At 38.5% G+C, this 18,330-nt stretch overlaps 3 non-coding genes and 1 pseudogene across 3 annotated transcripts; 1 reads left to right on the forward strand and 3 right to left on the reverse strand.

The window, feature by feature from the left end:
* Window positions 1-453: 453 nt before the first annotated feature.
* LOC126005723 (U6 spliceosomal RNA) lies at window positions 454-560 on the reverse strand. Its single transcript, XR_007494761.1, has one exon. It is a non-coding gene; the product is annotated as a U6 spliceosomal RNA (small nuclear RNA).
* Window positions 561-1,782: 1,222 nt separating this feature from the next.
* On the reverse strand, window positions 1,783-1,915 carry LOC126005090 (small nucleolar RNA SNORA51). Its single transcript, XR_007494268.1, has one exon. It is a non-coding gene; the product is annotated as a small nucleolar RNA SNORA51 (small nucleolar RNA).
* Window positions 1,916-5,293: 3,378 nt separating this feature from the next.
* LOC126004802 (U6 spliceosomal RNA) lies at window positions 5,294-5,398 on the reverse strand. Its single transcript, XR_007494052.1, has one exon. It is a non-coding gene; the product is annotated as a U6 spliceosomal RNA (small nuclear RNA).
* An 8,483-nt stretch (window positions 5,399-13,881) lies between these two features.
* LOC126004745 (uncharacterized) lies at window positions 13,882-13,979 on the forward strand (annotated as a pseudogene).
* Window positions 13,980-18,330: the final 4,351 nt, after the last annotated feature.

Below are 18,330 nucleotides of genomic sequence, written 5' to 3' on the forward strand. Positions count from 1 at the left end.
TTTTTATCAAGAATGGGTGTTGGACCTTATCAAAAGCTTTCTCTGCATCTATTGATATGATCATGTATGTGATTTTTATTTTTCTTGTTGTTGCTGTTGTGTATTATGTTGATAGATTTGTGGATGTTAAACTATCCTTGCATTCCTGAGATGAAACCTTCTTGATCATAGTGAATGATCTTTTTGATGAGGCATTGGATTCTATTTGCCAGAATTTTGTTGAGGATCTTTGCATCTGTGTTCATCAGGGATATTGGTCTGTAATTTTCATTTTTGGCAGCATTTCTGTCTGGTTTTGGTATCAAGGTGATGTTGGCTTCATAAAAGCTATTTGGAAGTATTCCTGTTTTTGAAATTTCATAAAAGAGCCTCTTCAGGATTGGTAGTAGTTCCTCTTGAAAGGTTTGAAAAAATTCATTAGTGAATCCATCTGGGCCTGGGCTTTTTTTTTTTTTTAATATGGAACTCTTCATGAATTTGCGTGTCATCCTTGCGCATGGGCCATGCTAATCTTCTCTGTATCGTTCCAATTTTAGAATATGTGCTGCCGAAGCAAGCACAGGCTTTTGTTTTTGAGCAGACATTTGATTACTGTTTTAATTTCCTCAATGATGATGGGGGTGTTTAGATATGCTACATCTTTCTTATCCAACCATGGAAGGTTATAGGAGTCTAAGTATTTATCCATTTCAGTAGTCTCTAATTACCCTTTGAATCTCTGAAATATCTGTAGTGATCTCCCCCCTTTCATTTCTAATATGGGTTATCAAGTTTCTCTCTTTCTTTGTCAGTTTCACCAATGGTCTATCAATCTTGTTTATTATTTTCAAAGAACCAACTTCTACTTTCATTGATCTTTTGGATTATTCTTTGGATTTCCACTTCATTGACTTTTGCTTTAAGCTTTGTTATTTTCTTCTGTCTCCCTATTTTTGGTGCCTTTTGTTGATCATTTTCTAATTTTATGAGTTGCGTCAATAGGCTATTATGCCCTTTCTTCCTTCCTGATGTGTGCTTACAAAGCTATAAAATTTCCTCTCAGTACTGCTTCTGCTGTGTCCCATAGATTCTGATAGTTTGTATCTTCACTGTCATTTGTTTCCAGGAAAGTTTTGATAGCCTCTTTGATTTTATCTCAGACTCACTGGTTGTTCAGTAGCAGGCTGTTTAATTTCCAGTTGTTAACGTTCTTCTTCTGTGTCCCTTTGTAGTTCACATCTAATTTCAGAGCCTTGTGTTCAGCGAAGGTAGCCTACAAAATTTCTATCCTCTTGATTTTATGAGGTATGTTTGATGTGTCAGCATGTGGTCTATCCTGGAGAATGACCCATGTACATTGAAGAAGAATGTGTATCCAGGTTTTATCCAGGTTTCTGGGGATGGAGTGTCATATATATATATATATATATCTACCAGGCCTCTTACTTTTATTTCTCTTTTCAGGGATAGTATATTTTTGTTGGGTTTCAGTCTGGTTGACCTATCAAGTGGTGACAGGGCCTTGTTGAAGTCTCCCACAGTTATTGTGCTATTATTAAAGTATTATTTCAAATTAGCCAATAATAGTTTTAGATACTTTGCTGGTCTCTCATTGGGCGCATATATGTTTAGTAGTGTGATTTCTTCCTGTTGCACATATCCCTTGATTAGTACGAAGTGTTCATCTTTGTCCCTTACATCTTTTCTGAGTCTAAAGTTTGTGTTGTCTGATATTAATATAGCCACTTCAGCTTTTTTAAGGGTGTTGTTTGTTTGGATGATTTTCCTCCAGCCTTTGATTTTTTTTGTCCCCTAATTCACAATACAGACCAGGCAAGGGGCCTGGGTTGAGTTGTACATGGAGTGCATTTACTGTACCTCCTCTTTCTATACAGTCAGTGTAAAGAACACAGCCTGTGGTAAGAATTGGGAGGCCTTGTCTTTTCTGTTTGATTTTATAAATAAATATATATATATATATGTATATATACACACACATACATATAAAATCCTTCACCAGGGGCCCGGAGAGATAGCACAGCGGCGTTTGCCTTGCAAGCAGCCGATCCAGGACCAAAGGTGGTTGGTTTGAATCCCGGTGTCCCATATGGTCCCCCGTGCCTGCCAGGAGCTATTTCTGAGCAGATAGCCAGGAGTAACCCCTGAGCACCGCCGGGTGTGGCCCAAAAAAAAAAAATCCTTCACCAGTAACATTCCCATGACCAATATCTCAAGTGTCCTTCCTCCCAACCTGTACTCTAGACAGGCTTTCTACTTCCCTCATTCAGTCACATTTTGTTATGATAGTCCTCAGTGTAATTATTTTTGTGACTGCACTAAACGATCCCTGTGGTGAGCTTCATGTCAGGAGCTGGAGCCTCCAGTCCTCCTCTATTTTGTCTCTGAGAATCATTACACAAATGTTTTTCATTTTTCTCAAAACCCATAGATGAGGGAGACTATTATTTGTTTATCTCTCTCCCTCTGTCTTATTTCACTCAGCATAATAGATTCCATATACATCCATGTATAGGAAAATTTCATGACTTCATCTCTTCTGATGGCTGCATAATATTCCATTGTGTATATGTACCATAGTTTCTTTAACCATTCATCTATTGAGGGGCATCTAGGCTGTTTCCAGAGTCTGGCTATTGTAAACAATGCTGCAATGAATATAGGTGTGAGAAAGGGATTTTTGTATTGTATTTTTGTGTTCCTAGGATTATATCCCTAGGTGTGGTATAGCTGGATCGTATGGGAGCTCAACTTCCAGCTTTTGGAGAAATCTCCATATCACTTTCCACAAAGGTTGGACCAGACGGCATTCCCACCAGCAGTGAATAAGAGTTCCTTTCTCTCCACATCCCCACCAGCACTGCTTGTTCTCATTTTTTCTGATGTGTGCCAATCTCTGTGGCATGAGATGGTACCTCATGGTTGTTTTGATTTGCATCTCCCTGATGATTAGTGATGTGGAGCATTTTTTCATGTGCTTATAGCCATTTGCATTTCTTTCTTTGTCAAAGTGTCTATTCATTTCTTCTCCCCATTTTTTGATGGGGTTAGATGTTTTTTTCTTGTAACAATCCCTGGCATCACATATGGTCTCCCCTAAAATTATCTTTGAAAGCAGAACCAAGAGTAAGGTCTAAGTACCATCAGGCATGACCCCAAAACAAAACAAAAAAGAAAAGTTGAATTCTCACTTTACACCATACACACAAATAATGGATGGAATAAAGTAAACCCAAAAGCAAAATAATAGAATAACATTAAAAACATTGAAAAAATATATGTAGTTTTGAAGACACAGAAAACTTTTAAAACCCAATCTAAAGAATCAGAATTCTTAAAACAACCTATTTGGCTTAAAGCTGTATAGTTATTTACATGCACATATTATACAAAAATATACACACATAAATGGCAAAATATACTGAATAAACCAAAGACCAATGTTAGATTGAAAAAATATTTGTGATAAATGATGGATAAATGATAAATTCTATCATGTAGAAACAACAAGTACAGTAATAAGAAAAAAACAAGATTATGAAAAAACTATTAAGTAGATAAAGTTTTCAACTATGCTAAATTAGTATATGCAAATTGATAGAAATTATTCCCAAGTTACAGACTCTATTATTGGTAGATGTGTGGAATAAAACATTCAATGCCATATAGAGCTATGGATATCAATATGGCAACCCATTACTCTATAAAAATATGCATACCTATAATAGCTCACACTTGAGAAACAAAAATGTCAACATACATAAAGTTAAAAATATTTAAAAAATATTTATGACAGAATCATTCTACAAATATCATATGGTAAAGTTCTTTTTAATTTTAAAAGTAATTTATTTAAGCACCATGGCTACAAACATTCATAATTGGGTGTCAGCCATAAAATGCCCACCCCCCATTTACCAGTGCAACTTTCCTATCACTAGTGTCCCCCATTACCTTCTTCCCCCATCCCCTGTCTATCTTCAAGACAGGCATTGTATCTCTCTCTCTACCATTGTCAAGGTAGTTGTTAGTGTAGTTATTTCTCTAACTGCACTTACCAGTCTTTGTGGTAAGATTCATAACATGGACTGATCCTTCAGGACCTCATCTCTATGTATTGTCTCTGGGCATTATTACTATATTGTATTTTATTTTTCTTAAATACGACAGGTGAGTAAGACTATTCTGTGTTTATCTCTCTCCCTCTGACTTATTTCACTCAACATAATAGTCTCCATATTCATCCATGTATAGGCAAATCTCGTTTTCATTTTTATTCTAACAGCTGTGTATATTCAATTGTGTATATGTACCACAGTTTCTTTAGCCATTCATCTGTTGTCGAGCATCTGGGTTGTTACCAGATTTTGGCTATTGTAAATAGTGCTGCTATGAATATAGAAGTGCAGAGGGCATTATTGTATTGTGTTTTTGTGATTCTGAGGTATATCCCTAGGAGTGGTATTGCTGCATCATATAGGAGCTCAATGTCCAGTTTTGTTTGTCTGTTTTAGTTGTTTTTTTTTTTTTTTTTTTTTGGTTTTTGGGTCACACCCAGCAATGCTCAGTGGTTACTCCTGACTCAATGCTCAGAAATCGCTCCTGGCAGGCTCGGGGAACCATATGGGATGCCGGGATTCAAACCACTGACCTTCTGTATGCAAGGCAAATGCCTTACCTCCATGCTATCACTCCAGCCACTGTTTGTTTTTTTTTTAATGGAATATCCATATTGTGTTCCAAAAAGGCTGGATAAGACAGTATTCCCACCAGCAGTTAAATTAGAGTTCCTTTCTTCTCACATCCGCACCAGCCATGGTTCTTGTTTTTTGTGATGTGTACAAGTCTCTGTGGCATAAGATGATATCCCATTGTTGTTTTGATTTGCATCTACCTGATGATTAGTGATCTGGATTATTTTTTCATGTGCCTTTGGCCATCTGTATTTCTTCTTTGAGAAAATGTCTGTTCATTTCTCCTCCCCATTTTTTGATGGGCTAGATGTTTCTTTTTTAGTTCTTTCAATACCTTGTATATCTTAGATATTAGCCCGTTATCTGATGGGTATTGGGTGAATAGTTTCTTCTATGCTGTAGATGACCTTTTTACCCTAGTCAGTTTCCTTTGAAGTAAAGAAGCTTCTCAATTTTATGTAATCTCATTTGTTTATCTCTCTGGTTCCACTTGTTTGGAAAGTGATGTTTTCTCTTTGAAGATGCCTTTAGTCTCAATGTTGTGTAGTGTTTTGTCTACTTTTTTCTTCTATATATCCTATAGTTTCAGGTTTGATATTAAGGTCTTCATGAAAAGCTTCACGAATTTGCGTGTCATCCTTGCACAGGGGCCATGCTAATATTCTCTGTATCGTTCCAATTTTAGTATATGTGCTGCTGAATATTAAGGTGATATTAAGGTCTTTAATCCATTTTTATTTGATCTTTATGCCTGGTGTTAGATAGAGGTTTGAGTTCTTCTTTTGCACACATGGTAAATTTCTTGAAAGACGGGCAGTTTTTTATTAGTTGAGTAAATTGTGTAATATGTATATGCCCTGAAAATATTCAAGAGGAATGTGAATTCTGTACTGTGCAGTGTGGAGGTATTTGCAAACTGTAAGTGAAACCAGCAAGCTACATACAAAATAGTTCATAGGAATATTAATCTTTTTTTTTTTTTGGTTTTTGGGCCACACCCAGTGACGCTCAGGGGTTACTCCTGGCTATGCGCTCAGAAGTCGCTCCTGGCTTGGGGGACCATATGGGACACCGGGGGATCGAACCACGGTCCGTCCTAGGCTAGCGCTGGCAAGGCAGGCACCTTACCTCTAGCGCCACTGCCCGGCCCCGGAATATTAATCTTTTGGGCAAAATTAAAAAATAACACAAGTTGTTTTAAATATCTCATGTATTCATATTAGCATATAATATTATATACATATGGTCAAAGAAATGGTAAAGATGAATTTGAAAGAGGAATTTATCTATCTACCCATATATATATATAGAGAGAGAGAGAGCGAAATAGAGAGAAGCAGAATTTTACACCAGTTCATTTGTGTGTGTGTGTGTGTGTGTGTGTGTGTGTGTGTGAAATGAAGGATATGAGTGTACAGAGAGCTCTGTGTGAGGATAGAATTGAAGATGTTAGTTTGGTAAATTGGTGTCCTGGGGCCAGTGGAGGTTTTCCCACACAATAAGCAATTCTCAGGCACCATTAAGATGTCCCAGAATTTTTTTTTTTTGTGGTTTTTGGGTCATACCCGGCAGTGCTCAGGGGTTACTCCTGGCTCCCTGCTCAGAAATTGCTCCTGGCAGGCATGGGGGACCATATGGGATGCTGGGATTCAAACCAATGACCTCCTGCATGAAAGGCAAACACCTTACCTCCATGCTATCTCTCCAGCCCCTGCTTCAGAGTTTTTATTGTTATTGTTTTGTTGTTGTTGTTTTTGGTTTTTGGGCCACATCTGGTGATGCTCAGGGGTTACTCCTGGCTATGCTCTCACAAATCTCTCCTGGCTTGGGGGACCAAATGGGATGCCTGGGATTGAACTGTGGTCGGTCCTAGGCTAGCACCAGCCAGGCAGACAACTTGCGCCACTGCTCCAGCCCTTGTTATTGTTATTTTTAATATTTTTATTATAACACCTTGGTTTACCAAGTTTTTCATAATATAGTAATTTCAAATATTAAATGTTCAGACAACAATCCCACTACTGGTGTAATCTTCCTTTCACCAGTGTCCACAATTTCCCACCCACCACCATAGGCTGTCTCCTTGCAAGGCACAAACAGATTTACTTTATATTATTTGTTAAAACACAAAGGCAAATAAAATTATATTACTAAAATCAGTCTCTAAGAATTTAGTGGGCTGTGGTTGGTGCTAGTTGAGCCTTCTTTGGTACTGTTAATATTTAGAGAATGATGTATACTAGAGAATACTTCAAATTTGGTTTTTCAATGTTTTTTGTACATTTATATTAGCCCAGGTCTTCCAATTGTTCCAGTCTATTCGTAATTAATTTTTTAATTAAAAAATTTGGATTTAGATTTGGGGGTCATGCCCTGTGGTGCTCAGGGGCTAGTCCTATCTCTGTGCTCAGGAATGAGTCCTGGTGGTGCTCTGAATATGATATGTAGTGCTGGAGATTTGAGTAGTCAGCTACCTTACATTCTCTCTCTCTCTGGCTTTCTTCCTCTCTCCTTTCCTCTCTCTCTTCTTTTTCTCTATCTCTCCCTTCTCCTTCATTTATTCATTTTTTTTAGTTTTTATAATTTATTTTATTTAAAGAACATTTATCACATAGTTGACATAGTTGATCCTAATACATTTATTTTTTGATAAGTAAGAGCAAAATTATAAAAAAGAAAGAAAAAGAAATAAGAGAAAGGAAGAGAAAAAAGAAGAAATACAATAACAACCAAATTTGTGAAAATTATTGTAACTCCAATAAGCTCATTAAGTCATTGGCAGAGGGTTTAGTAAACTTTTGTTGCTAGCTGACTATTTTGTTATTTCATTTGTTTCTGAACATTAAGTGACTTTAGCTATACACTGGCATTTGAATTGGTGTGTTCCATGGGGATGTCAGTATTTAACAAATGAAGTTGTTCCAGGAATTCCAAGCACTGTTACTGATACTGCAGTTTTTGTAGGATGTGTACTTTGCTGACAAGTCTCCCAGAAGTATGAGAATGTGTGCTGTTGGGGAGAGAGTGCCTCATTTCAAAAAAATGTCCTGGTGAAATCAGCCCAAATACTTGCATACCTGAAGCTTGGTCAGATTGGTGTCTTTGCAGAGAGCTGTAAAGGAGTGGTGGAGTAGAACCACAGGCAAAGCAGTGATTATGGGTGATGAATGCAGCAGGCAAGGCTTTGTCAGGGCAGGGGCTTGGTCTGCCCTCTCCTCCTGTGATTGCCAGCTTTCAGCTACACGGCTGGTATACCCATAGTTTTTCATGGCTTGGCTTATATCACTTTCAGACCAGAATGAGTCTATAGAGTTGCGGATGAAAACATGGTGACTGTGTTGTATGCATCTATATTCTTATTATTTGTCTGATTGATCCATCTAATAGTGTTACAACAATCTCCTCATACTATTATGCTGCTGTTGAAATTTCTCCTCTCCCCTCTCCACCTCTCTCCTCCTCTCCCCTCTCTCCCTTCTCTTCCCCTCCCCTCCCTCCCCTCTTCTCCACTCCTCTCCCCTCTTTTCCCTCCCTCCCCTCTTTTCCCTCCCTCCCCTCTTCTCCTTTCCCTCCTCTCCCCTCCCCTCCTTTCCTTTTCTCCCTTCACCTCCTCTCCCCTCCTTTCTTCCCCCCTCTCCTCTCCCTTCCTCTCCTCTCCTTTCCTCCCCTCCCTTGCTCTTTCATTTTATTCTCCTTTCTGGGCTAAGTATATGTTATTTATTAACAGCATTCTTCAGCTCCTGGCACAAGGCATTAGTGGTATGTGATGATTTTATTCACCCATGTGAGAATATATGATTTTCTATTCCCTGCATGCTACTGTGGTGCAGTTTGGTGTTGGTGGTGCTAAGGACAACTGTTGGTCTTGATTTGTGGGATGGTGACTGGCAGCTGCATCTTCTCTTGGTATGATTCTAACTAGGTAAAGAAGGCCATGGGACAACCTCTGAGGTTTGGTCTCTGATGAATTTTGTTTGATTGAGATATAGTTGACATATATGTTGCATTATTTTCAGGTATTCAACATAATGATTCAAGATTTATGTATCCTTGTGAAAGTATCACTACAGTAAATTTAGTTTATATCATTATAGTTGGCTTTTGAGAATTCTGCTGATTTTCATGATTCATGAGAAATTTCACCTACACACAATAATTTATTTTTAACCACCTTCAAATATACACATTACTTTTAGGGCTATTTGAACAAATGCACAATTCAGTAAAATATTTTAATCAGTACATGCGCACATTCCTAGTTATGAAGAAGTAACTTAATGTTTCCTGTTAGCAGCACCATTATAAGCCCATGATCAATGGTAACCATATTCCAGGAATAAAGTTATGTATTATAATTATTAACAAAATACATTTATGAAACAGAAACCAGAATCATTAATCTTAATAGAACAAAGGTGCACAAGACATGTTTCCTGGTTTCTAGTGATAATTAATATAAAACTAATGTTAGATATTTTGCTGACATTCTTTTGGTGAAATCACTCCCAGGTAGATTGGTTGATATCTTGGATCAAAGACCTGCCCACCCTCTCCAGTACTCACAATATGTAAAGGACCTTTGTTTCACGGTTTGCCTGCTTCTTTCTTAACTCAAGTAGCCGTCTCATTTTAGGGGGAACTTATTGTTCTCATAGAATACCAAGTATGATTGAGCCAAGGGATTTCAGAGATTGTGTCCTTTCTAGGGTCTACATAGGAACTTATTATTGGTTGTTGTTTTATTTTTCCATTTTTTGGTGGAGTTGTTTAGTCATTTTAATAGTTTTGATGGTTTAACAATTTGCTGACATAGTGTTCATGACAACTTTATAGAAGAGAGATATGGTTGTGACCCAAATGATGACAAACCAAAGGTTCTTTGTTTCTCTTCCTTACTTTCTGCTCTGGCTAAAATTTCCTGTAATATCGTGGTTATTAGTCTTGGTTATGGATATCTTTATTACTGATTGTTACTGACCACATGTAGTGGATAGTGGCTACTTTATCAGATAGTAGTTTGTAGGTATTCTCTTTCATAGGGGTTTTACCAGTGGACACTACAGACACAGGGTTTTTACCAACTCTTTCTAGTGTATCAGGATTTTATCATATTTTCACTAAGACTTAATTCTTTTGTTAGGAGAAAATTTATAAAATATATATTATAGGAGTTCAGATAGGTGATAGATACCTGATAAGCCCTTCTCCACCCCTATCTTGACCAGATATAGATACTTGTTAAGCCTTTCTCCGCCCTGCTTCTTGATCCCCTTTGATCTGGTATTTTTTTTTTTTTTTTTGGTTTTTCGGCCACACCCGTTTGATGCTCAGGGGTTACTCCTGGCTAAACACTCAGAAATTGCCCCTGGCTTGGGGGGACCATATGGGACGCCGGGGGATCGAACTGCCGTCCTGATCCTTGGCTAGCGCTTGCAAGGCAGACACCTTACCTCTAGCGCCACCTCGCCGGCCCCTGATCTGGTATTTTGTTGGTGTACCTTTCTTGGTGTACCTATCTGAGACCCTGGATTTGGGTGTAGCTACCTAAGACCCACCCATTTCTGGGGTCTCAGATAGGTACACCAACAGTATTTCACCTTGAGGCATCAACGGCCTTCTGCCATCAGCCAACGCCCCTCCTAAGAGAAACTTGATATAATTGGGCAAAAGAATGGACTTCTGCTCACTCCTCCCAAGGTTCTCACCTTTTTTTTTTTTTTTTTTTGGATAAAGGACAAGTTCGCCCTCTGATTGGACATTGTGTTTAACCCCAGACTAGGGAGATTCCTTAAACTTATAAAAGACACCTGCCTAGATTATCCCGGGTTTCCGGTTTCAGTCCACATGGCTGTCCCCGAAGCCCCAGAGCTCTGGAATAAGCCCCATTTTGTTTTTGCGTTCTCTGAAGGTATGTTTCGTGGTCTTTATTGAGGCAACGTGCTTTTCCCGGACCCTGGACTGTCCCGGACCTTGGGCCTTCCCCAGGCCTTAGGCTTTCTTGGTCCACTTTTACACCTTTAGCAATTCTACTGGCTATCATCCTGGTTTTAGATGACTTTTGTTTTTTAACATGGACACATTTACATGCCCATTTGAATATTCCATTTGTAATATGCTTTTTTTTTTCTTTTTGGGCCACACTCTGTGATACTCAGGGGTTACGTCCTGACTATGCGCTGAGAAATCGCTCCTGGCTTGCGGGATCATATGGGACACCAGGAATCAAACAAGGTCCATCCTGGATCAGCCGCGTGCAAGGCAAATGCCCTACCACTGTGCTATTGTGCCGGCCCTGTAATGTGCCTTTTAAAACTTTTGTCCAGGTGAACATGTGTTGTCTGGATACATAGCACCCCCTTGTACATGTCGCCAGCATCACCACTCTTGAGTGGGCTTTCATGCTGGGATACTTTCACACTGGGATATACCTGTGGCTTTCCCTGCCTTCAGAGAAGCCTGCATTCTCTCTTGAGAGCTGCATTCTCTCTTTCTTATACTCTCTCTCCCCATCATCAGGACTTCCAAGAAAAACCCGTTTTTAATTAAAAACAACAACAACAACAACAAAAACCCAAAACCAAAATCTTTTGTAATTTTTTATTGTTTTTTAAGTTTTTTTTCTTTTCTTTCTTTTTTTTTTTTTTTTTGGTTTTTGGGCCACACCCGTTTGACGCTCAGGGGTTATTCCTGGCTATGCACTCAGAAATCGCCCCTGGCTTGGGGGGGACCATATGGGACGCCGGGGGATCGAACCGCGGTCCCTCCTACGCTAGCTAGCGCTTGCAAGGCAGACACCTTACCTCTAGCGTCACCTTCCCGGCCCCAAGTTTTTTTTTCTTATTTATTTGTAGACTATATATATGGTACAAGTAATTCTTTTCTTTTTCTTTCTTTCTTTCTTTCTTTCTCTTTCTTCTTTCTTTCTCTCTCTCTTTCTCTCTCTCTTTCTTTCTTTCTTTCTTTCTTTCTTTCTTTCTTTCTTTCTTTCTTCTTTTTCTTTTTCTTTCTCTCTTTCTTTCTTTCTTTCTTTCTTTCTTTCTTTCTTTCTTTCTTTCTTTCTTTCTTTCTTTCTTTCTTTCTTTCTTTCTTTCTTTCTTTCTTTCTTTCTTTCTTTCTTTCTTTCTTTCTTTCTTTCTCTTTCTTTCTTTCTTTCTTTCTTTCTTTCTTTCTTTCTTTCTTTCTTTCTTTCTTTCTTTCTTTCTTTCTTTCTTTCTTTCTTTCTTTCTTTCTTCCTTCCTTCCTTCCTTCCTTCCTTCCTTCCTTCCTTCCTTCCTTCCTTCCTTCCTTCCTTCCTTCCTTCCTTCCTTCCTTCCTTTCTTTCTTTCTTTCTTTCTTTCTTTCTTTCTTTCTTTCTTTCTTTCTTTCTTTCTCTCTCTCTTTCTTTCTCCCTCCCTCCTTCCTTCCTTCCTTCCTTCCTTCCTTCCTTCCTTCCTTCCTTCCTTCCTTCCTTCCTTCCTTCCTTCCTTCCTTCCTTCCTTCCTTCCTTCCTTCCTTCCTTCCTTCCTTCCTTCCTTCCTTCCTTCCTTCCTTCCTTCCTTTTTTGTATACAAGTATTTCACTAGAAATAAGATCACAAATATTTTCTTCTAGTCTGTGACTTGCTACTTCTCTGATGATGTGATTTGGTGACTGGAAGTTCTTAATCTTATTGCTGTCAAAAAACATCAATGCATTGTGACTTTTCTGATATCCTGTTTTTGATTTACGATTCTCCTGTTATTCCTTTGTTAGTGCTTATTTGTGACATGTAATATTTTTCTCAGCCTTCTGAGGATGCTAAGAATTTTTAAAATATTTCTCCCAAGCAGCCTCTGTAATCTCCTCTTCCCCCACATTTCCTCTAACCCACTCAACTGTTTTGGTGGGTTCTCCTCATTATTCCTGATGCTAGATTGTACCCTGTGTGAGTCCTTTGTGTCAGTGGCCTTTACTGTGTCTTCACTTTACAGAATAAAACTATGGCAAATGTTGAGTCTTGTTTCTAGCTGTAAGCTGTTTCCCTTTCCAGTCTTTTTTTTTTTTTTTGGCTTTGTTTTGTTTTGTTACTCCTCACTCTGCACTTAGGAATCACTCTTGGGATCTGAGTCCATATGGGATGCCTGAAATTGAACCTGGGTGACTGTTGTTTGTAGCAATTCTTGATCAAGTTGAAGATTTTCTTCTCTTTTCCTACTTTTCAGAGAATCATTTTGAGCACAAAAAGATCTTAATTTTAAATGCTTTTCATGAAATTTATTGATAAAATTAAGAGTCTTCTTCATCCTCTAGTGGGTTAAATTAGTGACTTAGATAAACTAGTTATCTTTCTGTTGTTACCAGAAAGTTAGTACAAAGAAACTAATATATAGTGGTAAAGAACTCTTTTACTTTTCTATGCATGAGGGGAAAAAATCTTAATATTGTTGGAGTTGTAGTGCTACTAAAGCGGATAGGGAGTTTGTTGTGAAAGTAACTGATGTGTGGTCGACACCACAAATGTACCCTCAAATTTTTCCAGGAGTGAGCCTTGTGAGCTCAGAGATAGGAGAAAGACCTGAGCATTGCCAGGTATTGTTTTGGGAGCCCAAAACAAAACAAAACAAACAAAAAAAGAATTTCAATATTGTTAATGTTTCTAAGATTCCTTTTTTTTTTTTTTTTGGTTTTTGGGCCACACCCGGCGATGCTCAGGGGCTACTCCTGGCTGTCTGCTCAGAAATAGCTCCTGGCAGGCACGGGGGACCATATGGGACACCGGGATTCGAACCAACCACCTTTGGTCCTGGATCGGCTGCTTGCAAGGCAAACACCACTGTGCTATCAATCAGGGCCCATGCTTCTAAGATTCTTTCCTTGGCCCTTTCTCTTACCATCTCAATAACAGCCCTGCTTTTAGTGCCCATCATTTTATTTTCTCATTTAAAAAGTAAAACTCACCACCTTTCTATATTACATCCCTTTTACCTTTTCTCCCACTCCATAGTCTCTCTCTTAGTTTATTGTTATTTTACTTTTTGTGTTTATCTCTTTATCTTTATATTGCATAGAGAGGTGAAAATATTCAACATTTACCTTTTTTCTTCTGAGTTTTTACTTTCTTTTGCATAATTAACTCTGTGCTTCCATTTTTTTGTAGATGGCTGTTTTGCCTCATAGTTTTATCTCATTTCATACCAGAATAGTATTATTTTATTAAATATACCCATCTTCTGTGCTTGCTTTTGCAGCACATATACTAAAATTGGAACGATACAGAGAAGATTAGGATGGCCCCTGCACAAGGATGACACGCAAATATACCCATCTTCTGTATCTAAGCATAATATGGGAAATTTTGTTTACATATTTTAGCTATTAATTACTAATAATGCTTTATTAACATTAGGTGAGTATAACTTGTTAGTATTTTCATGTTCTTACAACAGGCATTGAGATGTTGGATTTCAGGATTGTATGATAGCTTTAATTTTTTAGCTTTTTGAGCTAAAGTGGTTGCACTAATTTATATTCCCACCAATATTGCATAAAGATTTCTTTTAATCTACATACTCACTAGCCTAGTTGTTTTCTCTGTACATGTAAGATATTCTTGACAGGTGTAAGGTGGTATCTCATGGTAGTTCTGTTTTGCTTTTCCTTGATTTCCAGTGATGATCCAATGATGATGGATGTTTTCAGATGTCTGTTGGCCAAAAGTATATCCTTTATGGAGAAGCATCATTTCTAATCCTCTGCCCATAATTTTCTGGTTGTACTTTGTTTAAATAGTTGTTGTTACAGTGCATGAGATATTTATATCTTGTTCTGCTTATTCTTATGCCATACGAAAGTTTTTCAGTTTACGTAGTCCCAATTACTTATCTCCACTTCCATTTCTCTTAAGTTTGGGGGTGAGCCTCAAAAATAATTTCTAGGAGTCAGAATGATTGCACAGCGGTAAGCCATTGCCTTGCATGCTGCCAACCCAGGATGGACCTAGGTTCGATCCCCAACATCCCATATGGTCCCCCAAGCCTTCCAGGAGTGATTTCTGAGTGCAGAGTCAGGAGTAATCCCTTGAGTAAATCCTGGTGTGGCCCAAAAACAAAAAAACATTTTTTTTTTTTTTAATGTTATGAAATGTATGTCTCTACTCATCACCCATCAGACCCTGGAAGAATGGGTCTGTAGCAGGGTTGTTATGAGAATTAATAAACCAAGATATTCATGTGGGAGAAAAAAGCATGAAGGTGAGGTGCTTCTAGTCTAGTGGTATTGAGCTTGCCAAACAGACCTCTCTTTTGAACAGCTCAATCCATACTCAGGATAGGGAGGATCCAGTGAGAGACAAAAGTACTTACCTTAAGCTAATTCACTTTAGGTGGGCATTTTACATATAAAAAGGAGTGAGAGAAAGGAAAGAGAAAGTTGGGGAAAGTCTTTGTTTTGGGTAAAACAGGGTGTAACCCAACAATGGAACATTTTACACATATTATTCTATGTGCTTATGACTTGGGGTTTTACCATTAGATCTTAAGCTATTTTGAATTTATTTTTATATGGGGGACTAGATCTGAGGTAAGTCTTGTCTCATTCTTTTTGCACAAGGCTGTCCAGCTTTTCCATCTCCATTTGTTGACAAGATTTCCCATTCTCCATTGTTTCATCTTGGATCCTTTGTTATAGATTAAATGCCATAAACATGTGCATTTATTTCTGAGATTCTAATCCTAATTCATCAACCTGTGTATTTTTTTCCAGAATTCTATAATTTGAATTATTGTCACTAAGATAGTTTGAAGTCAGGTAATGTTAGGTCACCATTTTTCTTTTTGTTTTTCTTCAGGATTATTTAGATATTTGAGATCTTTATGATTCCATATAAACCTTAGTAGTGTTTTGTTTTATTTTCTTTTTTTTTTTTTTTTTTTTTTTTTTTTTTTTTTTTTTTGGTTTTTGGGCCACACCCGTTTGACGCTCAGGGGTTACTCCTGGCTATGTGCTCAGAAATCGCCCCTGGCTTGGGGGGGACCATATGGGATGCCGGGGGATCGAACCGCGGTCCTTCCTTGGCTAGCGCTTGCAAGGCAGACACCTTACCTCCAGCGCCACCTACCCGGCCCCTTGTTTTATTTTCTTAAAAATGTCACTGGACTTTTAATTGGGATTACAATAAATTTGTATGATGGTTTTAGAAATGAACCCGGTAAGTTATCTCTACTTACCTTTGTTGTTATTATGAATACTGGACATCATGTACTCTTGATTTGATGCTCACACACTTTGTTGCATTGCTTCCTTCAGTCACAGTATTTGTATTGTTGGTTGATGCTATAGTCCAGCCCTGGGTGAATGGGCCTAAAGCAGGGGTGCCAGAAGGATTAAAAAAACAAGACAGACATAATAAATAGAGAAAAACGTGTAGTCAAGGGGCTTGCCCCGTGTAGACGGAGTGCCCTGACTATACCCTTCAGGTATTTATTGTTCAGGGACAATCAATTGTCCAGGGAGGAAGGGCAGATACCTAGCAAATGCTAATTAAGTCTAAGTGGGCCTTTACTTCTCAAAGGGGGTGTGTGAAGGGAAGGGGAAGCTAATGCAAAACTCCTTGGATTGTTTTCCTCCAGGAGAAATGACTGACAGAAGAATGAATGCAGGACCCCCATCTGCAAAGATGCCTGTATTCAGGCAATTCAGACTTAGAGTCCTTAAATCATCTCTTTCTGCCACTCTACTCAAATGATCAAAACTCTAGCTAAACTTGTTTATTTCTTGAATGTCTTCATATCTGACAGGTTGCAGTGCACTAAAGGTCTCACATTTTGTAGTGGTGCCAGGAATTGTGACAGCAGTAACACTGACATAGAACTTAGCACGGAGGGTAAAAGAACTAGCATGGAGGGTAATACTGGGAGTGGAACTAGCAGTCTTATGCCTATATGATGTGTCAGTGTGTACACTGTCACTGAACTACATCCTTGCATGCCCATGTTCATTGTATTATCTTTATCCATGTATGTGGTATGTTTTCAGATTTCTTAGTTTCTTGCTCTATGCATTTTTTCCCCAAGCATCTAAAAACTACAATGTCTTGGGACCAGAGAAATAGTATAGTAGGCAGTGCAGTTGCCTTGCATGCATCCAACCTAGTTTCAATTCTGGCAATCTGTAAGTCCCTCAAGCTTCACCAGGAGTGATTCTTAAATGCAGAACTAGTAGTAAGTACTAGATACCAACAGGTATCACCACTCCCCCAAAGTCAAAAAACTATACTGTCCTGTAGTTAACATATAGGGTTTTTTTTCCTTTGATCAATTTATGAGTATATATTTCTTTTAACAAATCATAAATCTTTATTTAATTTCTTTGTAGTAGTCATTATTTGAATACAGGAATGCAACAACTCTTTGTATATTGATTTTGCAACCAGCCACTTTGCTGTACTCATTATTTATTTCAAATGGCATTTTAATGGAGTCTTTGACTTTTCTCTCTCTGTATTATATCATCTGCAATAATAATGGTCTCACTTGTTTCAAATCTGGATTCCTTTTATTTCTTGTGGTTGTCTAATTGCTCTAAGTTCTCTAATTCTAAATTAAAAAGAAGTGGTGAGGGTGTTGACTTATTCCTGATCTTAAAGATAAAGATTTTATTTTTTCATCATTGAATATAGTAACTGTGGGCTTCTTGCACTTGACCCTTATTATGCTGAAATATATGGTTTTTATTTATTTATTTTGGTTTTGTGAGTTTTGATCACTGGTGGGGATCAGGAACTCTTCTGCTTCTGTTCATAGGCTACACCTGGCAATGCTCAGGGAACCATATGTAATTACCATATGCAAAGCAAGCACCTTAACCTCTAAATTTCTCTCTGGCTCTAAGATATGTTGCTTTTATCCAAATTTCATTCCTTTTCCTTTTATCATAAATAGGTGCTGAGGCTCCAGTATAAGAGTAAAACAGATAGGGTGTTTGCCTTGCATACTGCTGATCTGGGTTTGATCCCTGGCTTCCTGTGTATTTCAGGAGTAATTCTTGATGGTAGAGCTAGGAGTAAGTCCTGACCACTACCAGGTGTGGCCTCCAAACCATAAAAAATAAGTAAATAAATAAATAGGTGCTGAATTTTGATAAAAAGCCTTTTCAGGGGCCAGAGAGCTAACATGGAGGTAGGGCATTTGCCTTGCATGCAGAAGGATGGTGGTTCGAATCCCGGCATCCCATATGGTCCCCCGAGCCTGCCAGGAGCGATTTCTGAGTGTAGAGCCAAGAGTAACAACCTGAGCGCTGCCGGGCGTGACCCCCCAATCTGAACAAGGAAGGACGCCATTTTGTAAAAATCACACGGCAGGCTTCTTTTTAGGTTCTGAGCAGGGAGAAACACAATTTTTTAAGGACCACATGGTGTGAGCCACACGCTGGGGCTTCACAAACCTATTTCCATAGACCCCGCCCCAATCTACCTGGCTATACCAGGTAGCCTATCTGGGAAGGACAAGGGAGCAGTAGGAAGGTACCCCTAAACAAGAGCTAATTATTTTAAGGATCATCAGAAAGCTGGAACCTCCCTATATTCCTTACCTATATAATCTTCATCATGACCTTGGGCAGGGCTCATCTCCTTCAGGGGATGGCCCTGGCTGGCCAGGCTGGGGAATCTTGTTGGCAGACAGGT

The sequence above is a fragment of the Suncus etruscus genome, chromosome 3, assembly GCF_024139225.1.
Source record: "Suncus etruscus isolate mSunEtr1 chromosome 3, mSunEtr1.pri.cur, whole genome shotgun sequence".
NCBI lineage: Eukaryota > Metazoa > Chordata > Mammalia > Eulipotyphla > Soricidae > Suncus > Suncus etruscus.